The sequence below is a fragment of the Leuciscus leuciscus genome, assembly GCF_965113295.1.
Source record: "Leuciscus leuciscus genome assembly, chromosome: 4".
Taxonomy (NCBI): Eukaryota; Metazoa; Chordata; class Actinopteri; order Cypriniformes; family Leuciscidae; genus Leuciscus; species Leuciscus leuciscus.
Window position 1 is genome coordinate 1,960,567 of NC_138728.1, and position 24,224 is coordinate 1,984,790.

The 24,224-nt window shown below is 39.7% G+C and overlaps 1 protein-coding gene and 1 long non-coding RNA gene across 2 annotated transcripts in view; one reads left to right on the forward strand and one right to left on the reverse strand.

Moving 5' to 3' along the window:
• ptn (pleiotrophin) overlaps positions 1–24,224 on the reverse strand; it is a 47,225-nt gene that overhangs the window by 17,413 nt on the left and 5,588 nt on the right. The gene's annotated exons all lie outside the window — the stretch shown is intronic.
• LOC309496739 overlaps positions 19,004–24,224 on the forward strand; it is a 121,421-nt gene continuing 116,200 nt past the window's right edge. The window contains exon 1 of the long non-coding RNA XR_014205204.1: positions 19,004–20,131. This is a non-coding gene — a long non-coding RNA (uncharacterized lncRNA). The remainder of the gene's footprint in view (positions 20,132–24,224) is intronic.

Here is a 24,224-nt window from a genome sequence, read left to right on the forward strand (position 1 = left end):
TGCGTTTAAAAAGTGCCATTTTGAATTGCAAAATGTGTGTAAAGTAGAAAATGTGTTTAGACTTTTGGAGACTTGAGAAGAGGTTTTGCTCTCTGTGTGTGAGTTTAAATAACTGTGCTGTGTGTGTCATTTTAGTGTGTTAGAAATTGGAAAAAACTGTAAAGGTGCAGTGTGTGAGTTGTAGTGGCATCTAGTGGTGAGGTTGTGAATTGCACCCAACAGAAGTTACGGTGGCCGACAGGAAAATATGTCGTCGTCTGGAACCGTAGACAGTTCAGCAATGATGTTTCTTTACAAAGATAAATGACGAAATTGTGTTTACTTAATTATTCAGTAAAACGATATGTTATTGCGAGTATTATTTTTACTTGTTCATCATTGTGACAGTGTTTTATTCGCTGACATTAGCTAGATTCTTTGCACTAAGAACAACAGAGTGACGAAACGCGTTTGTCCGTTCAGGGCCACCGTAGAAACATGTGGATGTAAGGCGACCCGCGGTGTGTGTAGAGAGAAATGGCTCATTCTAAGCTAATAAAAACATAACGGTTCATTATGTAAGGTCTTTATACACCACTGAAACCATAGATATGTATATTATATTGTATTTCTGTCAACAGATCCTCCTAAATATTACAACAACAAAAAAACATCACACAAATATCTGTACCTGTTAGTGCTACATTATCATACATCTAAAGACTATCCTCTTTCTTTCAGGCGTTCTCTCTCTGTCTCAGGAGGGAAAGTAAAGGTGGATTGAATAATTAGAAAGCAATTTTATCCCAAACGCTCGACTGCACTTCAGTTACAGTAGCAGTGCAGCCCATCGGCGACATCACCTCCATTTCAATTACTTATGAGCCTCCCTCTCTCTCCTTTTCTCTTCCTATTTCTGCTCGGCTGATTTCCTGCTGTGCCCATAAGCACAGGCTTGCTGGACTTCTTTTTCCCGAGTTCTGCCTCATGTACAAGTTGCTCAGCCATTTTCGCTCATCAGGGGCAAGTTGCATAAACTTCTTAGACTCGTCTTAAAAGTTAGCCATCTAATGTTCTTCTTCAAGACCGGTTCTAACATGTTAAAGTCAAGTTATCAGTCTCATTTAAATCCAAATGTAAGACTGATCACCTCTTGTTTTTTGTATTGCAAATGAAAGGATACAGACATTAACAGTGAGAAGAAAAATAAATAATAATAATAAAACACGGGAGGTATACGGACATTAAAAGAGATTGAATTAGTCTACACAAATCAATACAATATTACATTTTGTCAATATAAAAAATTAAAAGTTCTTTACAACAGACTCAAGGATATTATTTGTTTTAGAAACCTTTGGAGTTTAAAGGTTTTGACATTTTCTTAAAGGGACTTTATATCATAGGAGAATAGTCTAAAATCAGGATTACACTGAATGGTTCTGGCTTTATGAAGATGAAAATTGCCCAGAAGACAAAGTAATAATACCGTACAATCAAGATTAACATCGTTAGAATGAAAATCTGACAAAAAAATTATAGATTCTGTTGTTCACCTCTTGTCTTCCTGCTAGTTGGTTAAACTAGACTCAGGGCCCTATTTTAACGATCTGAAACGCAAGTATCAAGAGCGAAACACAAGTAACTTTGTGGGCGGATCTCTGGCGCTGTTGCTATTATACCGGCGAGATAAATGACTCTTGCGCCCGACGCAAATCTAAAATGGGTTGGTCTGAAGTAGCTTCATTACTCATAGGTGTGGTTTGGGCGTAACGTGAAATAAACCAATCAGAGCGTCATCTCACATTCCCTTTAAGAGCAGGCGCGCTTGTTCCATGGCGGTTTGCTATTATAACGGCGGATTTGCCAGGAGCGGTTCACAGCCGAGGAGACCGACGTTCTCGTCAGGGCCGTAAAACACAGAGAAGTGACATTGTATGGGGATGGAGAAACACACCCAGATTAGATTCGGTTAAACAGGCGTATAATAATTTTGGTAAATGTGTAAGCTAGATTTTATGCCTATTTTTTCACATCTTCATGGACACCACAATGATTTCCCTCATGTGGAATATTTTTCCTTGTAATAATGTACGGTTTTCTAAAAATGGCAACTGCTGCTTCTGTATAGATGAGAGAAGCAAAGTGTATGTGTGTTGTGCACACGCTACATCATGGCCAAGCATGCGCCCTTAAAATAGCATCTGAATAACATGCGCAACGCTGGTCAGTGGCGGAATTGTTTTCTAAACCTGCAGAATAGCACCAGGGAACGTTTGCGCCAGAACACGCCTCCTCTTTCCGCTGAACCGCCCCCGGGAGCGCAACTTAATTTCCTAATTTACCGACGTGCGTCTGTGGAGGGAAAAGTCTGCTGTGCGTCGGGTGCAAAATAGGAATGATACATGCGTCGTTGTACAAAGTCAATTGCGCTGGGTGCAAGATAGGGCCCACAGTCTTAAAGTGGCAAAGTTTATGCAACTGGCCTCAGGTGAATCTGTGATGTGACTTTTCTTTTTAAAATGTGAAAGTATTTATACATCATGCTATATGTAATGTGTTATAGTGCTTTTAATTTATGCAGATCTTAATTCAAAATATTGTTTTACAGTAATGAGAAACTAATAAAACTCACCAGAATTATGGGAGTTACAACGGAGATGCAAAACTAGACCCAGATGCATTATAGCAATGAGAATTTTGAAAGAAAATGTGCTGAATTGTCATGAAAAGAACAAAATTGACAAAAAAAGAAAGAAAAAATGAGGCATGGTGATGTTTCTGCGAGATTCGTCCCATCATTTCTGTCTCTATCAGTGTGTTAATCACGGTGGACGTGTCCCTGCTGGCGCTCACACACACCTGAGCTGTTCCACATCAGTCAGACTGTGAAATCGTCAGCGCCGCATAATAACCGTGATTTCAGTCAGATGGGCAAAAACCTGCCAATCAAAAACTCGTGAGTCCTGACATATAAAGCGCTTCGGATCGTTCAAACGTAATCTGCCCTCCAAACCCTGATTAGCAACACTGCAAGTGATTCTGAGATATTGGATGAGAGAGAGGATCAGCCTCGAGTGAAGTGACAGGAGCCTTAAGATTTGAGGACTAGACGGCAGGGTTAGGCACCTCGTGGAGTCTGATTCAATACCCGAATGTCAACTGAACTGATTTAGCAAACGAGATGTGGAATTGTAATTAGCATGTACAGTTAGTAGAATTAAAACTGAATTAATTAAAAGAAACTGCTGTTTTAATAATACATTTTATTTCTTAGTATGAATTACGTAAGGAATAATTGACATCCGGCTGTTGAATTATTAAAATAACGCATGTGTGTGCACCATTATGCTATAATTCAGGGATTCCACAGCTCAAATCATTGTTCAGATGATGTATTTCATGACATTTGTCAGGTTTTTGTCCTGAAAACACTCTTGTGTGTCGGATTCATTTCTTACGCATCTCATTCCAAGCCTCTGTCGCTAATTCCAAAATGTCATTTTAGAGCTCGTAACATGAGCCACTGATATCAGACTAATGCAGTTATTAGAGAGAGATAGAGATTAAAGGTGCTGTATGTAACGTTTTCAGCATTAAAATACCATAATATGTTTGCATATATTGAGGAAACATGCTAAGTTCACATACTCGTTTCTCTGAAAAACACTAAAGACAGTTATTTTACTTTGACGATCTCTGATATTTTGATTTGGACTGCAGTACCTATTTCGGCCACTAGTTGTCATTCTTACAGACTGCAAAGGTTAAGGGTGTACTCACACTAGGCACGGTTGCCATGAACCGGGCCCGAGTACGATTGTCCCCCCTCCCCACTCCCCCTCTGGCCTGCACTCACATAGGGTTTCAGCATTCGTGCCGGAGCACGCTTACTTCATTATGGTGCGACGGTTTCGGGATAAACAGGAAGAGCGGCGCTCTCACTGAACACAATGGAGTCCAGCACGGTTAGCGCTCACACTGCATGCGAACCGCGCCCGAGTCCAACTGAACCGTGCTCTGGCCCACCTCTTCCAAGCGGGCCAGGGCCGGCTAATCGAGCCGCGCCCGGGCACGGTTCGGAGCACTCACACTAGTCAAACGAACCGCGCTTTGGTGGTCAAACGCACTCGGGCACGGTTCAAACTGGCTAGTGTGAGTACACCCTAAGTCTTACAGACTGTCATTCTTAAGGTGTGTGTGAATTACCTGAGTCTGAGTGTCTCTCAACAGTGTTCGGAAGCAGCGTCTTAACTAATTGTGAAACTGTAAGTTTATCTGCTTCAAGAACAGCACCATTATTACCTCGCTAGTGAGAAATCTCATGTAGCTTTTAGGTTGTAAAACTATTTTGCTGATAAAATCGTCAGAGCACTGGTGACAACACGTTTCTGTGCGAGTGTGTGTGTGTGTGTGTGTGTGTGTGTGTGTGTGTGTGTGTGTGTGAGCGGGAGAAGGAGAGGATGTGCTTTCCAATTCCGTACATAATAAAACGTAATTTTGTGGCAAAAACATGGAAATAATTTGTTGTTTTTATCCTATTGTGTATTATATTTATTTGCTTTCTCAGTGTCATTGTGGGTTTTGGTTCTTTTGCTGTTGTAATGAAATGTGTGATATGAAAATGTAATGCGGTCAAGACCTGCTGGAACTACTTTAGCCCTGAAAATAATTGCACACCTTAGAACGTTCGTCAACCAATCACATTCAAGCATTCAACAGCCCCGTAGTATAAGCATAAACATGTCATCACTTACACAACAAATGGCCAATAATCAATGCTTGCAATTCCAAAATCTGATATTCATAACGCCTGATATCCCTTGGACATTTTTATGGTTGTGTTGGACTAATGTCATTCCTCTTTTGTGTGACTGTTTAATTCCTCCAGTAAATTCCTCTTCCAGTCGTTCTGATTCAATTTCAACTCATGAATTGACTCAACTCCTCAAGTCTGAATTTTTCCCGATCCTGCTAGACAGACACCATGAATATCTTCACGTTTAACCTCTGCACACCCTAAAGGAAGTCCACTAGTGTCACATGACAAATGACTCGTGCTTTCTTACAAACCCCTACAGAATGAAGACCTGAGGGGGGGTCGGCCGTGTGTGTGTGTGTGTGTGTACACTGAGGTAAAGCTGTTATCCCACTCTAACACTCCATTAGCTCATTGATCAGTGTAAAAGCAAGAGGGAGAGAGTGACAACGTGATCCATCAGAGTAAAACGCACACACACACACACACACACACACACGCACACACACACACACACACAAAACGACACTGTACTCGTCATTCGCAATTGACAGATTTCTGTAAGCCTGGTGCATTGGCTCTTAAAGGCATGGCTCACAGAAAACCAAACACTGTTATCATCTACTCATCTTTATGGCACACAAAACGTGATTTCTGTGCAAGTTATTTTTCCATAGAATGAAAGTGGATGCTAACCAGTGGCCAAAAGCTTAACCAAAATTAGGGTCTGTTCCTCACATAAAGCTATGATATGACTAGCATATATATAGTGTAAGTCTTATGGACTGCTCTTCTGAGAGACGGTGTGTATTCCCGTGTGCTGTGATTGACAGGGTTTTATCCACACTGAGTCTGGCTTTGAGAGGAAAAGCTCCATGCTTGATCCAGCAACTCAGACTCAGACCCAAACCCAGATTTGTTGGGATCTGGCTGTTTGTTTCAGTGATCAGGCGGAGGAGCTTAGTGGAAAAACGACAAGACGTTCTAAAGAAAGCAGATAAAAGACGAATGAAATATGGTCTTTAGACTGAGAAAACAGAGAGTGGTCAAAGTCAACATTGTTATACTGTACTTCTCAGAACATTCTGGCAAGGTTCTCTCAAAGTTATAAACAAACGCTATTCTAGTAACATTAATAGAATGTTCGTTCAGAGTTATTTGGTCTTTAATCCTGTTCTCAAAACGTTAGCTTTGGGATGTTCCCTTAACATAACCAACATTCTGACATTACAAAGAACATTCCATTTTCATAACTTAACGGGAACGTTTGCTCAGAGTAAAGTAACATTCCCATAATGTTTGAAGAGTGAGGAAATGGAATGTTCCCTTAACATAACCAACATTCTGATATTCCAAAGAACATTCCATTTTCATAACTTAATGGGAACGTTAGCTCAGAGTAAAGTAACGTTCCCAAATGTTTGAAGAGTGATAAAATGGAATGTTCCCTTAACATAACCAACATTCTGACATTCCAAAGAACATTCCATTTTCATAACTTAATGGGAACGTTTGCTCAGAGTAAAGTAACGTTCCCATAATGTTTGAGGAGTGAGGAAATGGAATGTTCCCTTAACATAACCAACATTCTGACATTCCAAAGAACATTCCATTTTCATAACTTAACGGGAACGTTTGCTCAGAGTAAAGTAACGTTCCCATAATGTTTGAAGAGTGATAAAATGGAATGTTCGTGTAACGTTTGTATAACTAAGAATTACTTTTTTTTAAACATGAAAATGAATAATTCAGAGAACATTCATAAATACTGTTTTCATAACTTAATGGGAACGTTAGCAAAACGTTCTTAAAATATTTTGTTAGCTGGGTCTGTACTCAAAGCAAACACACTGGTAATTACTTTTATTAGCTATATTATATTACATAACTACATTGTTTTTTTCTGCTCTTTAACACAAGAAACTGTCAACAGCTCATCTTTTAGAGAAAAAAAATTGACAGCGCATATCACAACATTGTGCGTCTGTGAATTTCTGCTTGCTTTATTTAGTGACAATAAGTATAATAAGCACAGGCGTGCAGCGAGCAGCTGTGAGATTTACTGGGCTGAAATTCAGTTTGGTGTGAATCTATAAACATGATATAAATATTAAACAACCATATCATAGACAGACAGACAAGCAGACGGGCAGTGAGAGCCACAGGACAGCTGCTTTAACATCAATCACACCGATTTCATCATTTCATTTCTCTGGGAATTACTAAAATGACAGTTTATTCTTCCTCGGACAACTGATATTATCACATTACACCGCTCAGATGAGGCCTCAACTCAATAAATGGATTTAGTGAAGAAAATATGAGTGTGTTTGAGTGCAAAACTCCTTTATGATGCTAGCATGTTGGTGGTGATTACAAGGATGTTGCTTTGTTCTAGTTGGTCGCTAGGGCATTGTTATGTGGTTGCTAAGGTGTTCTAGGCAGTTGCTAGGTGGTCGGGCAGGATAATAATAGTGGTGCATCTGATCACTTAGTAAAGGACCAGCACAGCTCTCCTCAACAAGACGATTTGAGGAATCATTCATGTCTGGAGAACACACACACGGCACACACACTCACGGTCAAGAGCGCGCTCAAATCCCTGACCCGAATGCAGCACGCGGGCGCCACTAATGAATCTAGACGATATTCCCTTGTTTTGCCGATCTGTTAACACTACAGGTCAGAGCGTTACTGAGGCATCTGATCTCAGTAAACACAAGCCACCAGACACAAATCAAACAAGCAGATTCATGAGAGAGAAACCCACGCAGAGCGACACTAAGCCTGGAGACTTACACACACTCAGACAGATGGAAGTGCCCCGGATAAAGCCGCCGGGTCTCCGATAAACCTGCCAGGCACCTGTAATCCCAAATCACTTTCACACATACAGTATTTATACACACACACACACACACACAGAGAGAGAGAGAGCTCATAGCAAAACCCTCTCAAATGGAAAATAAATGGGATGTGTTGCAAATCGACTTTTTGACATTCGTGTCTTTCCATGAATTTCACTCCAGAGAAAAAGTTAAACGCAGGGGACAGATATTTCAGAAAGCACAGCATCACCAAAGCTGATCCGCCTCACCTCGATCAACCCCTGAAACACACACACACACAGGACGTGTTCCAACTTACACTTTTATGATTGTTTGTTTGTTTGCAATACGCAGCATATATGAACAAGAACAACTGCAGTATTTATAGCTATAGGACAGAAAGTGTTAAAGGATTAGTTCACTTTATAATTATAATTTACTCCCACACACGTCATCCAAGATGTTCATGTCTTTCTTTCTTCAGTCGAAAAGAAAACACACATCGCTGAGCAGAGAGGACACTGACAATGCGCTGACAGACAGGACAGACCAGGTTACTTTTGATATGAAACAAAGTCTCAACTTTGGTCATTTTTTAACGAAATTTAAATAAATACCATTTTGTGGCTCTTTAATGTGTCTGACAGATCGCTCAGTTAAAGCCGCTTGTGATCCGATCATCTCTTCCTTCTATTAATTCATAGCATTAAATAAACATGAATGAACATCATAAGGAATGTTGTTTTAACCGCGGACAGACGTCAGGAAACTCTGATTTTCGACATCCTCCAACATTAATCTACTAACTCTCCTGACTGCTTTGTCGGACAAAAATGGCGGATTCTGCGGATGGCGGATTATGATTGGTCAGATCTCCTGTCAATCAAACTCTCTGCGAAGAGTCAATTGAAGTCACTATATGGAGAAAAATCCTGGAATGTTTTCTTAATTTCTTTTTTCGACTGAAGAAAGAAAGACATGAACATCTTGGATGACGTGGGGGGAAAGTAAATTATCAGGAAACTACTCCTTTAAATAAACGTATTACATCTAAACCAACAACATGTTCATTAGAACCAATACCCACTACATCTGCTCAATTGTGCTCAGTCCTGCAAAAGATGATATCTATGAGTCTGGACTGGGCTTGTTAAAATAACAAATGACTTACAACTAGCTTCAGACCAGGGCTGCATCTCAAAACTAGTTTTACTTGATCTTAGTGCTGTGTTCGACACTATAGATCACTATACACTACAGTATAGATCATAAAATAATAGACTACAAAATTACACTGGTATTCAGGGACAAGCATAAAGGTTGTTTAGATCGCACCTATCAGACGGCTCCCATTTTGTTTATTTAAATGGGGAATTGTCCAATTGAACATTAGTAAATTATGGAGTGCCACAAGGCTCTGTTTTAGGCCCTCTGCTATTTTCAATATACATGCTGCCACTTGGTTATATTATTAGAAAACATGGAATTAGTTTCCACTTTTATGAATAAAATGATACTCAGTTATATATTTAATGACGATATGTATTGTGAAAAGCGCTATACAATAAATGTGAATTGAATATGCAGAGAGAACAATGTTGAATTAGCCTGGATGCCAGCCGAACTTAGCCCCGCCCATAACATTTTTAGGTCGGGAAGTTCGGTCTGGACTCGCTCCGTTGAGGAGCTATTATGCCCGAACAAAAATTGTTCGGACCAATCAAATTGTCAGGGCGGGCTTTATACGATGATGGACAGATGAGCAACGTAACGTAATCATCCACGTCACCAACGAGCGCTTGGGTTGAATTCGTTTACAACAAAGATGACTGCCGCTGGAGAATTGTTATTTCACGAGTTCACACTTACAAATAAGTCAGATAGAATAAATGCATATTTGGTATGCTGTCCGAGGAGAGGCTCCGGGCTCGGTATTCGGCCCGAACCCAAAGTAGGCCTACTCCCCCCCGTATTCCAGGCTGTGGAAGAACAAGCCGAGAGTGAGTGGAGGGATGCTGAAATCTGTCAAGGAATGTTAAGTGAGTTGACAGAGTGAATAAATATATGCTTCCTCTCATGCTGATAGACCGTAGACCAGACGGTCATTGTTTGATGACAAGTTGATTGGATTGATTATTTGAACGTGCTCCTCCTGAACTTTGTTTATGAAACATCATGTGTAGATTCCGCCATCGCGTCTGTTATAGATGATATCGACAGCGCATTCATTTTAAAAGAGGAACAGAGAACCGCGATCAAGGCATTTGTCGATCGGAAACATGAATGAAAAAACATACGTTAACTTACTCCGTTGCTCTGATTGGTTATAGGTCTATCCAATTGAGTGCAGAGGCATTTTCCTTCCTGGTTCGGTTGAAACACGCCCCATAATCAAAGCTCAATGGAGCAGTATCAGACTCACATTCTGACTAGAATCTGAGTATGACGACGTCAGGCTAATGTTGAATACTATGCTTTAGAACAATGTTGCATAACGCACCCTTGCTTCACATGATATATTTAAAAAACAACAGGAAGTACTTTTGTTTTCCCATCTACTGACGCCAACACAATGAAAACTTCTCTTTGACTTAAATAACATCCTTTAGCAGCGAAATCTTTACCATCTCCGTATCTCAGATCACGATTCTCAGACGTTACATATTGGATTGACTTATGAGTTTTTCTCGGGCTGATGACAGATGGTGCATTTGGAAGCAGGTGCGTGAACAAAGCAATTACATCCAAAATAGAGCAACGGCTTCATCATTAACACCCCCACCCACATCCCCTCACCTCTTCATCCTTAAAACTCAGACTCCTACAGGGCATTTTAAAGTTTTATCCTGGTTATGTAAAATGATTCATGCCCATCCCTGTGGTGATCATCCGGTAATAGAGAACAAAGCGAGAAGTAAACTTGCAAACACAAGGCTAATTTAGTCAACAGCGCACACCTTCACTAGATCAGTGTTTACACCTGTTTTAGGTCAAAGATTACACTTGGCTGATCAGTGTTTACTTTAGTGTTTCATGTGCTAGAGAAATCTGAATTCGCTGAACAACCATTCACTCATTGACTATACGGTCATGTCACAATATTTGGTGTATTTATGATTATCTTGCAGGTGCTGCTAGTGTTTTAAACAGCTGGCATGCTGATCCAGTGGTGTTGAAGGCACAGCGCCCCCTGCAGGCGTAATAAATCCCCAAAGGCAGCAGACAGAATCGCCTGTCCATTTTTAACATACTTTATATCCATAGCAACGCTGAAGGCAAGGGTTTTAAGACTAAACCCTGAGGCCTCTCAGATAGTTTTCTTAAATCAAGCAGAAGCAGTCGGCCTAAGACCGTCGTTCATTACAAACCCCACAATCTATGAAGAAAAAAAGTAGGAAATAAACACAATTTCTGAAATTAAGATGAAAAATGCAGTCCTTATCAATGTTTATTGAGCTTGTCAGGCTGTTTCCAACACCTCGGATCAGCCTCTTGCCTACACACACACACACTTTCCATGTTTTATGAGGATTTCCCATAGACTTAATTATTTTTATACTGTCCAAAAGAATGTCATGAGGTCAAAATTAACTGGTATTACTATCCTTATGGGGAGATTTGGTCCCCATAACGTAGGGAATACCAGGTACACACACATACTCACACACATATACACACACAAACACCTCCAGACATCAGAGCTCGCCTTACCCATATTTTTATGTTTGATTGCACTCAGAAACATTGTAAGAGTTTTTCTCCCAGGCCTCGGTAGAGTTGTATTAAGCTCAACTAGCAATTCAACTAGCTATAATACCAACAGAACCCCCCAAAAAACATCAGCATGGCATTACATAATAATGTAAATAATACTTGAGAACGCTATCTGTGCACGTGCACAAAACATTGTATTACCATAAAAGATAACTTTCCGAAAATGTATAGCATGGTAATGGATATGACAATGTTAATGTATTTGGTATAGATCTGCTATGTTGCTGCAGCTGAAGACATAATGCTTCAGCACAAATAGCATATATAGAAATACCAGCAACAGATCAATACAGGTGGAGCTGGGGAAGGTGGAGGGGTGTTATGTTGAGCAGCAAGCTCATTGGCTGCAGATGTGACCAATCAGCTTATGCCATGTAGTAAACTATGTAAATATCATCAGGTTGCTTTAAGGACACATCAGCCTGCAGAATATATATATATAAGTTTGTGTTTACAAAATATATGTGTGCATACTGTGTATAATTATTTTGTATATATTAATACACACACATGCATGTATATTTTTGCATGCATATACTGTATATATATTTATTTATAAATAACACATTTTTCTTTAACATATACATGCGTGTGTGTATTTATAATTATACACATTACACACACATATATTATGTAAACACAAACTTTTATTTTGGATGCGATTAATCGTTGCATATATATATATATATACACATACAGGACAAGGTGCATGTCCAAAAACCATGATAGTAGTTTCATTTTGTAAGTTTTATATCCTGCTACTGTTTGGGATGGTGGACTCTCACAGTCAGCTATATATTAACGGAGGAGTTGCGTTATTTTTGGTCAGCACTTGGAGAGAAAGTGTGAAGAAGAAAGCGAGCGACATAAAGGGAGAGAAAGAGTGGGTGGGCTCTTTAAAGAACATCCCTCTCCGTGGGGCAGCGGGCTTTGAACGCGCACACAAACACACTCGCAGTGAAGCCGAGGTCATTGTTTTTATCCCACAGCAGGTTCTTCTAACTTCAGCTGCATGTCAGAAGTCTAAAAGCGGAGAGATTGAGAGAGAGAGGTGTGCAGAGAAAACAGGCGTAACCGTGGGAGGCTCTGATGACCCGAACTCCCGGCCACCGCGATTCATCTCGTGGGCTTAGCAGGCTCCTGTGCCCGGTTGCATAAAGCACCATACGTTTCTCCCCTTAAAGGTGCTGTATGACATCTGGGAAAATGCTAACTTTAGCCTGATAGCGTAAAAGCGTTACGTCCCTCCATGCAAATCGCCGTCCAACGCCACGCCTCCTGAAGGCATGAACGCGCACAGACCATAAGACCGGAGACAACGTTCCTGCAATACATCATGTGTCATTCACCGGTGAGATAACTTTACAGTACAGTGAGTAACACTGCAATACCAAACGTAAACACATTCTTAAAAACAGAATTAGATGCAGCACGTTTTCGGTTTGTTTAGCTAGCCAAACTTGTCAGGTGTGTAATAATATTTCTTGCATGAGATGAGAGTCTGTTTGGCTCCGATGAGGATATATAGATCATTTTCACTTTGCCAGTGACACTTGTTGTCGGTTCAGAAGGAAAGTTCGGTTGTTGCTGTTTGCGAACGCGCTGATGATGTGTGTGTGAACAGGCTGCGCAGTGTGTATGCAAACACACGTTGACTGACAGGAAACACATGCTATAGACCTTATTCAGAGCAGCGCCATCATGACAGGTGTGAAAGTGAGGCTGTGAGGGACAGACTTGCCGTGTTTACAATGGCATCCGCTGTATAAATCTCCTAGATCACTTACAATTTTCCACGGCTTATATTGCCGGGAGTTTTTTGTCGACTGAAATTTCTTGGAAAGATATTTTATCCAGTGCTTCATGAGCAGAACAATCCAAAAACACATTAAATAACAGTACAGCCCATTGAAGAGATGCACGTCTGTCCCTCACAGGCTCGCTGTCATTCCCGTTAAAAATCAAAGATGGCTCTGCTGTGAATATAGGACCGTTCGGACCGAATGATACGATTGAACGAACATTTTATGGTCTTACGCCTTCCACAGACGACATATATTTCTAAAAATACATTTAGACCACTTATAGTGATTGCTATCAGGATATGAGGAAACACAAAATGTTTCTGTAGAGAATCACCAACGGCACCTTTAAGTACGAGACTCAAGCGTGATTTCCCCTCAGGAATGAATTAAGGGTGTTGCATTATAATCCCTTAAGCGGTTCTCTTAAAGGGAAACCGTTAAGTGTTTCACCCAGGTTGTGCCATTATAAAATTCGATTGCTGCCATGGACACGTTATTTGTTAATACAGATAGCGGTAAGTTTCACAGAAAACAGCATAACATGGATAATAAAAACAAAAAAGAAAACCAAATATGAAAGAGAAGAAACTCAAATTGATAGTTTATTCAAAATTGAGAATTCTGTCATTCTCACCCTCATGTCGGTCTAAACCCATAATATTAGTCCTGTAGCTCAGTGGTAAGAGCATTGCGTTAACAACGCAAGGTTGTGGGTTCGATCCCAGGGGATTGCACATGCCTATGTATAAATGTATAGGATAATGCAATGTAAGTCGCTTTGGATAAAAGCGTCTGCCAAATGCATAAATGTAAATATTAAGGCGTATTTACGTCAATTTCTATTGTACGTTCATTAATATGCACTGTCCCATCCAAATAAATAAGACTTTCATTCATCTTTAGAAACAAATAAAGATATTTTTAATATTTGCTCATCATTTCTGTCCTTTTTTTGAAAGACATAAAAGTAATCCATATGATTCAGGCTGTTTCGGAAGCTCAAGCGCAATAACCAATGAGGTTTGTTCTTTAGGGGAAACCTAAGGGCGTTCTTGAGGGAAAATAACACTTATGCAAAGCACTGAGCTTTATTTACAGACGTGCGTTTGTTTGTGAACGACTACAGTCGTGTTTCGTAGGTGGACGTGTCCCCGATTATCCTTCCTAAAACCCTCCTCTTCCTCGGTTGACAAATGCCGGCGTCTGTTTGTGGAGATATCAGCCAAGACAGCTCGACTTTAATCCCGATCTTATAATCTTTCAGATTAGTGATACCATCCGTCTGAACACTTTGAGACCGCTCATTAATAGCCACGTGAAGACCTGTTTTAAAGTCGTCATTTACTCGATTCCTTCCAAACCGGACTTTCTTTCTTCCGTCGAAGAAATGGAGAATATTCACAATGAAGCAAAATGAGAGTAGTCCATATGACTCATGCACTACATTCACACATCTTGCACAATCACTTTGTGGAATCAGAAGTCATTATTTGCTCAAATCAACGCTAATGCTCTGGTCCTTTAATCTTGTAGGACTTCAAAAGACTTGGAATATGGATAGAACGAGGTTTTCAGTCTTTTATATGCCACAGATCCACATATATGATCATCCCCAAGAGAGAGACCTGCATCCTAAAGTTTAAAAGGTGAAAAAAATATATGATAAATGTGTGAGATATAATTGGGAAAATATTTAGTTTCTATAAAATTATTACATTATTTATAATTTATTTATTCTAATATAACTTTTTTTTAATAATTTAAATGTATTTATTTTTATATAATTTATAATTTATTTAAATATTTTTTATTTGTTTTAATCAAAATTGTCATTATTTTAATGTTTTTATATTATTATCATTTATTAATTTTAAAATGTATTACCACTGTTTTTCTCCTCTTTTTTCTATGGTTTTCAATCTTTTATATGCCACAGATCCCCATTTTTGATCATCCTCAAGCGAGAGACCCCCATCCTAAAGTTTAAAGGGTTAAAAAATAATATTATAAATGTGTGAGATATAATTGGGAAAATATTTAGTTTCTATAAAATGATTTATTATTTATCTATTCTATTTCTTTTTAAAAATAATTAAATATATTTATTTTAATATAATTTATTTAAATATTTGTTTTATTTATTTGTTTTAATCAAAATTGTCATTATTTATTTTAATGTTTTTTATTTATTTATTATCATTTATCAATTTTTAAATTTGTTACCACTGTTTTTCTACTCTTTTTTTCCTATGGTTTTCAATCTTTTATATGCCACAGATCCCCATTTTTAATTAGACCCCCATCCTGAAGTTTAAAGGGTGAAAAAATAATAATATTATAAATGTGAGATATAATTGGTAAAATATTTAGTTTCTATAAAATTATTTATTATTTATCTATTCTAATCTAATTTTTAAAAATAATTAAATATATTTATTTTAATATAATTTATTTCTAATCAGTTTTATTTATTTATTTAAATATTTTAATTATTTATTTGTTTTAATCAAAATTGACATTATTTATTTTATATTACTTTATTTTAATGTTTTTTTATCATTTAATATTTTTTTTGTTATAATCAAAATTGACATTACTTACTTTATATGACTTTATTCAAAAATTTTTTTATCATTTAATATATATATATTTTTTTTACCACTGATTTTCTCTTCAAGGGATGGTTCGGAGTAAAATCAACCTAGGGTCGTTTGCACCATGACCTCGAGCCAAACACCCCCCAGAAGCCTTTATCCCTTGGTCGGACATTATTAAAGTTAGAGCTTATTTAGAGATATCAGCCGGATGGTTTAGTGCAGGCGCTAATGGATCCAAGGCTGTATCTGGTAAATTACTCCACTAATAATTCCCAGAATGGTACCAAACTTCTACAGTAGTACACATAGGTTCTGTACTCATAAAACGAGGCATTGGAAAGTTTGTAAGTACATCAGGAGTTTATTTAAATAACACTTGCCTGATGGCTACTGCTAACCCGGACGTCAACGTCACTTCAGTTGTTTGGAAAAAGCAAGTAAAAGTCCTTATATAGTTACATAGTAATATATAGTAAAAGTCCTAAAAAAAATTCCGAAGTGTTGACAACTTAGTGTTAACTAATAATTGTTGCAAACTGGTACTTACAAGTGTTATTTAAATAAACTCCTGATGTACTTACAAATTTTCCAATGCCTCGTTTTATGAGTACAGAACCTGTTTGTACTACTGTAGAAGTTTGGTGCCATTCTGGGCATTATTAGTGCGGTAATTTACCAGATACAGCCTTGGATCCATTAGCGCCTGCACTAAACCATCCGGCTGATATCTCTAAATAAGCTCTAACTTTAATAATGTTCGACCAAGGGAAAAAGGGCTTCAGGGGGGGTGTTTGGCTCGAGGTCATGGTGCAAAGGACCCTAGTTGATTTCACTCCGAACCATCCCTTTAATTTCCCCATGGACACCCGTCTCCTGCATCCCTGGACCACAGGTTTGAATACAAGTCCTACCTGCTTTTTATTCTAATTTAATTATCTTTCTGCAGCTTGACGGCCATTTTGAACTGGAGCGGAGTAACTCCAAACATCTTCCTCCAAACATCTGTGTCCAGCGCAGACATGAGTGCGAGTAAACGATGACAGAAACCTGGCCGACCTCTTCCTTTAGCCACACTCGATCAATCATAACGTGTTTACGTGCTCCAGGTATTGATGATATAAAAGCCCATTAGATCAGCACACAAACTGATTGGGTATAATCCATAATTTCCCTGGAGTGTTGGCCGGACCCTTATCTCATGTACTCGGGCTCTTTAATTGGGTGTCTGACGCTGACAGGCGTAATGACTCGAGGGCCTCGGAGAGGTTTGTGCGAAAAGAAAGAGACAATAAAAAATAAACGTGGGCCGTAACATTAGAGCATCGTCTCTGTTATTATCTGTGTTCACTACAGGCTCTTAAGATTAGATGTGCATTACGCTCCCACCCGACGAGCTCTAAAGCCCAGAGTGAGTGTGTGTGAGTGTGTGTGAGTCAGCCAGGCCAGAACACCCCTATTAAACACTTATTCTGGCCCACTGCGTCGGCCATTAGTGTGCGGAAACCTATTAGCGCTGAGATTACAGGCGGCGCACACGTCGCTCTGCACACCCCCCGTATGGACACCATCATAATGATCTCATGTACGCCCACACACAGTGTGATTTATATATTTTAATATTACTTCTATCCGTTTTATTTATTTATATTTTTAGCATTTATTTTAATCGTTCCTTTATTTTTTATCAATTTCATTTGCATTTTTTATTATTTATTTTCATCAAATTTTTCATCATTCCTTTATTTTCATAAATTTTATCTATATTTTTATTTTATTAGTCATTTATTTAAGTCTTATTTATTTACATCTAATTTTTATAATTTATTTATTTTGTCTGTTTTAATAAAAAAAGTATTTATTTATTTATTTATTTTAATCTTTTTCATTTATTTTGTTTATTATTATTTATTATTTTTTACATAAAATGTAGAATATAAGTTGCATGGTCTATTTTTATTATAACATAATTGTCTTTTTGGAGCTTGATGGTTGCTCACACCAGTGTTATTTTAGTTTTAAATGAGCTATTATTATTTATATTTTAAGTTTTTATGTTTAAGTTTAATTTGTAGTAATTTTGTTTTGTGCTTTTGTCATTTTATTAGTTTTTTGTTTGTATTTTAAATACTGCTATTTAAGTTTTATTTAATTTTTTATTATTTCAGTTTTAGTTTTTATTTCCAGTAAATAATTGTAGTGCTTCAACAAGTTTTTCCAACTAATATGTATATGTACAGTACAGGCCAAAAATTGTGACACATTACTATTTTTAATGTTTTTGAAAGAAGTTTCTTCTGCTCATCAAGCCTGCATTTATTTGATCAAAAATACAGAATTTCTTTTTAATATTGTGATATATTATTACAATTTAAAATAATTGGTTTTCAATTTATTATACTTTAAATTATCATTTATTTCTGTGATGCAAAGCTGAATTTTCAGGATCATTACTCCAGTCTATCACATGATCCTTTAGAAATCATTCTAATACGATGATTCATTATCAAAGTAGGAAACTGATAATGCTGCTTAATATTTTTTCATAACCTGTGATACTTTCTTTTTCTTTTTTTTTTTTTTTTTTGATGAATAAAAAGTAAAATAAAAAAATAATAAAAAAGAAGCAAATGTTTTAAAAATAATTTTTTGTAATAAATCTTTTGTATCTTTTGTAATAAATCTTTTGTAATCTTTTGTAATAAATCTTTTGTACTGGTCAGTCATTTGGGGTCAGTAATTTTTTTTCTTTCTTTTTTTGAAATAAATCAATACTTTTATTCAGCAAGGATGTGTTAAATTGATAAAAAGTGATAGTAAAGAAGATTTATATTATTAGAAAATATTTTTTTATTTTGAATAAATGCAGTTCTTTTTAACCTTTTATTCATCAAATATATTAGGCAGCAGAACTGTGTCCAACACTCATAATAAATCAGAATATTAGAATGATTTCTAAAGGATCATGTGATAGACTGGAGTAATGATGCTGAAAATTCAGCTTTGCATCACAGAAATAAATGATAACCAATTATTTTAAATTGTAATAATATATCACAATATTAAAAAACAAATCTGTATTTTTGATCAAATAAATGCAGGCTTGATGAGCAGAAGAATCTTCTTTCAAAAACATTAAAAATAGTGATGTGTCCAAACTTTTGGCCTGTACTGTATATTTTTTTCCAGCTTTTTTTTCCCAGCTAACAGAAATGTTTTTAATAACTTTCGTTTTAATGAAATGATAATAACCCTGGACTCACTCATTATCAGCAGCTTTCACAGAACAATTGTATCAACTAACACTAGAAGCACTAACAACCTTTAAGATTAATCAGAAATCTAATTCTGAGTGTGAATGTTGGCTTGAGATCTGGAAAACAGCCCTGAGACACTTAAGGTCAGTTTTGTTCTCAAACACCCGCAAAACACATCCAACATCTCACCTAAACAAATGAAAGTTTTTCCACGTCTGACGTTTCACGGGGAAAATGAGAACATTCTTTTTGTTATTGACTCGCGCCGCGAATCAATACTGGTTTCTCTTGGTCTCGTGGGCTTTCGTTACGTTCCTGAAACGGCCTCTCCGTCTCCATCACTGTGATTAACAACATCACATCATCTTTAATAATTCAATTTGGAACAAACTTTCCATCTCCCTCTCCAGCTGTTAACAGGTACACACACACACACACACACACACACACACACACACAAAAACACACACACACACACACACACACACACACACACACAGTCTCTATCGATCTGACGCAGCCCATAGTGTGTTATTATTAGTAAGTGCTGTTTGTCTCTGAGCTGATGGTGAAACACTGTTAAAACTGTTTTCATGGGTCATTTTTTAAGGGCTTCACTGAGTCTCTTTTAAACCCTTCAAATAAAATAAAAGAGTATCTTTAAAATTGACCTATTATGCTTTTTCTCCATGTTCATCTGTCTTTAGTGTGTAATGTTGCGGTTTGAGCATGAAAAAGCTCTGAGTTCTTCTCTATATCAGAGTCAGTGTTTCTGAACTCCTGAAACGCCTCCATTGTAGTCTTGAGTTTCTTCCGGGAACGAACACGTCACAATATTCCTCATTTAAATAATTAATACGCAGAATAAAGGGGCGGGGCCTGGTTGAGTTAGTAGTGTGTTAAACTGGCGGTTATGGTAAGAGGCGGGACATTTCCCAAACACACTCGAAGTGCTCGGCCAATCACAACACACTGATCCAGCCGACCAATCAGAGCACAGTGTGCTTTTCAGAAGGAGGAGCTTCATAGAGACAGGAACTAAACAGAGCGTTACTGACAGACTGGGAAGAGAGGAGCCGCAACAATGGAGAATATGAGGAAAATAATCAACATTCAAGCAGGAAAACCTGTTCTAGTAGAGCCTGAAAAGGACATAATACCTGTACGTCCCCTTTAAATTATTTCTTACTCTCATCACTTGTTTCTCAGAGAGACAGCACTGAGATTATCATGTGTCTCGAGATTAATGTTTATGTTTATGATAACTCTGGCCTTCTACTTTTGGATCATTTTCTCCTGGTATCTGTGTTTAGTTTTTTTTTTAGCAAAATTGATGCGTGTTCATTAACAGCCATTGAGTCACTCAATCTGTCAATCACTCCACATACCTCACTGCTTCTTTTCTTTCAGTCTCGGGTGACTTCATACTGAGAGACAATCATCTCACTTCATTAGACAAACACAAACAACCCAGCACTCCCACAGGGATTGGGAAGGAGTCGCAGACAAACAGAAAAACAGAGAGAGAGAGTGAGACGAATGCAGTGCAACCCCGCATCTGATCATGTCCAGAGATCAATAATCTCCCGCTCCGAATGCTTACGACACTTTAGACTTTACAACAGGGTGAGCCAATCGCATGGTGCATGCTGGGAAAAGCAGTTTCATGGATTAACTGATCATTATTTTCAGTCAGTCTATCGCTCTCGGGGGAGAAAACAGCCAATCAGAGGCTTGCAGAGCCAGAATCAGACTATTAAAACACATAATGACTTTCACCATAACAGAAAAATGGACGATTGGGCCTAAATGACCCGCAAAAGCATTAGTTCTGCCGGACCTGAATCCATCTATCGGTCAAACTATCTGAAAGATCTCAGATAAACAGAAAACTTGATTGCCTTTGATTACCAAGATAAACTCACAAACGCTTGTTTAAAAGTTAATTTACAAGAACGATAACTATATTAGCATCCAGACCAAAGGACAATAACATTTGTTTATTATAAGCGCGCTGCAGTTTTGTCGTCTGCCGCTTTAAATGCTTGATTCTGATTGGCTGTCAGTGATTTAATCAGTGTTTAATCATATTATGTAGCCCCGCCCCTTTTCAGTGCTGCTCTTGTTGTCTTTTGACTTCCGGTCTGTATTTTCACAGCGATCTTGCATATTTATGAATGAACGGCTCGTTTTAAAATCTTCCCAGTCGACTGACATTTGTTAAGAAATCGTCTCGGGTTACGTATGTAACCCTCGTTCCCTGAGTAGGGAACGAGACGCTGCATCGATACTCGATACTTTGGGGAATGCCCTCGGCATGACGCGTCTGAAGTCTGTAATGGAACTATTCCAATCTTGATTGGTGCTCGTCACTCGTGACGTTGCATGTGATGGTGATCCGGAAGCTATAAAAGGGCAACGGAACATAGCCGTATCAGCTTTTAAAGGGTCGAAGCAAGTCGTTCTCAGGAGCACGAAAAGTGTGGCCGAGAGATGCAGCGTCTCGTTCCCTACTCAGGGAACGAGGGTTACATACGTAACCCGAGACGTTCCCTTTCGTAAAGGGAACTCCCGCTGCATCGATACTCGATACTTTGGGGAACGAATACCCACGCCGCCACACTGAGAGACCCTGCCCTGGTGTGAAGCAATCTGGCACACTCAAGACATGAGAACTTGTGAACCTGGTGTAGAGGACAGATCCAGACTGTAATGTTTGATGAAGGTGTGTGGGGAGGCCCAGCCAGCGGCATCACAGACCTCTTGAAGAGAAACCCCTGCTAGCAAGGCTCTAGAGGATGCCACTCCTCTGGTTGAGTGAGCTTTTATCAGGAGAGGTGAAGGCAGATTGCGCACCTCGTAAGCTGAAGAAATAGCCTCTACTATCCACTTGCTAATAGTCTGCTTGGAGACCGGGGAGCCCTTCTTGGATAACCCAAAACACACAAACAGCTGGTCCGACTTCCTCCAGCCCGAGGTCCTATGTACATAGGCCTCAAGAGCTCGGACCGGGCATAACAAGTGTAACTTAGCTTGATCAGCCGACACATGCGGTGGAGGATGAAAGGCCGGAAGGATTATAGACCGTGCCACATTTGTGGGCACCTTAGGCACGTAGCCAGGTCTAGGGTGGAGAATGGCTCTCACTCTGCCAGGAGAGAACTCGAGGCAAGAGGGAGCCACAGATAGCGCCTGCAGGTCGCCAACTCGTTTCAGGGAAGTAATAGCGAGCAGGAAGGCTACCTTAAAGGATAAAAATTTCTCAGACACCTTATCCAGGGGTTCGAAGGGTGCCAGGGATAAACCTTCGAGGACCACTGCCAGGTCCCACGTGGGGACCCTAGGCTGGATAGCAGGCCTCATCCTCCTGGCTCCACGAAGGAAACGAATTATGAGTGGGTGTGTCCCCAGCGTGCCCACCCCTAAAGGCGTGTGGAAGGCTGATATAGCCGCCACATAGACCTTAAGCGTGGACGGGGAGAGCCCGTCAGAGAAACGATTCTGGAGGAACTCCAGTACTGAAGCCACTGGGCAGTTAACTGGGTCCAACTGATGTTCTCTGCACCATAAAATAAAAATGTTCCATTTAAATGCATAAAGTTTCCTCGTGGAGGGGGCTCTAGAGTTTACAATGGTCTCAACAACCTCGGTTGAGAGACCAGAATTTATGAATTGGTCCCCCTCAATCCAGTAGCTTCCTGGGCTACCGCCAAGGGTGAAATATCATGACCTTGGGCTGAAGAGGGAGGACCATCCTGATCCGGATTCACCGCGGAAGGCCTGCCAGAAGGGCCCAGATGTTTGGAAGCCATATTTGGGCCTGTCAGTACAGGGCCACTAAGAGTAAGCTGATCCCGTACTGCTGAACCCTCTTGTACTCTAGAACCCCCGGGGGCAGAACAATCGGGGAAAGTATACACAGACATGGCCTCAACCATGTCTGTATCATGATATCCAAACCCAGCAGAGCTGGAAGAGCATGGGAGAGGTGGCGCAGAAGGTGGCCGTCCACATAAAGGGGAAACAGGAGCACCTCTGACAAACCGACCTCCATCCCGGCTAAAGCCAACTTGGGGTGGAGTTCGAAATCCCCGGGCTGCAGCCCCTGCCTCGACAGGATGACTGCCCCCTCTTTGATCAGAGAGACCCTTGACATAGTGTCTGTCAAAAATAGAACCTAATGGTCTCTCTGAAGTTTCCTCAGACCCTGTGTTTCCAACACAGGTACTAGGAGCAGGAACCATAACTTCCTCCCCATGATCAGAAAACGAGGGCATGTGCGCGTAACTCTGGTCATGCGGAGTGGGTTCCCTCTCGGGGAAAACCCATTGGTCCTGAGCCACTACTACAGGGCCCCCATGTACAGCAGGCCAAAGAATAGTATGTTGAACACTGCTGCCAGCGAGCCCACTCTTTAATAAGGTCACGTAGTGGTGGCCTGGCCTAGCTTGATATTCATGACTATGGTAAGGAAGATGAGTGTCTGAGCTGGAGACAATTGTGCCTGCATCATGACTATAACCTACACCGCCCCCAGGAATCGGTTTCTCTGAAGAGGCACTGGTGATTTTTCCTAGACTCTGAGCCATATTCCCTAGCACCTCACGAGACTCGAAACAACACCTCGGTGTTGAACCGTCTGCTCTAGTAGTCAATGGACAGGAATGAGGATGCCCTGAAGACTCCATGGAGCTAGGACAGTGACCATGCATTCCGAGGAGGTGCGGGGATACAATACTAGGCCGAATGGAAGAATCCGGAACTGATGTGCTTTTCCCCCAAAAGCAGATCTCGGAAACTTCCCGTGATGGGGTTAGAAGGGAATGAGGAGTTAAGGGCCTTGTGGATCTATCACGACAGACCAGTCCTCGGAGCTGGTCTGACTGACAGTCGGAATCTTGAATCTGAACCCCCTCGGAGGTTGATCCATTACCCTGAGATCCGAAACAAGGCCTTACTCCCCTTCCCTCACAGGAACTATGAAGTACCGGCTGTAGAACCCGGGCTCCCGAAACCGAGGAAGAGCTCACCTTGAGGTTTCCTTTGTTAAGAGAGACTTGACTTCCTGTTCCAAGAACCAACCCTGCTCGGGGCTGGCAGACATGTGAACCACCCTTAGTAGATAATATTTTTATATTAGCTCCGCTGTAAGCAGGACCCTCCAGGCTATATTTTGAAGACCCCTCGGGGTGTCTAAATATGCTATTATGGGGACCAGTCCCTCGAGA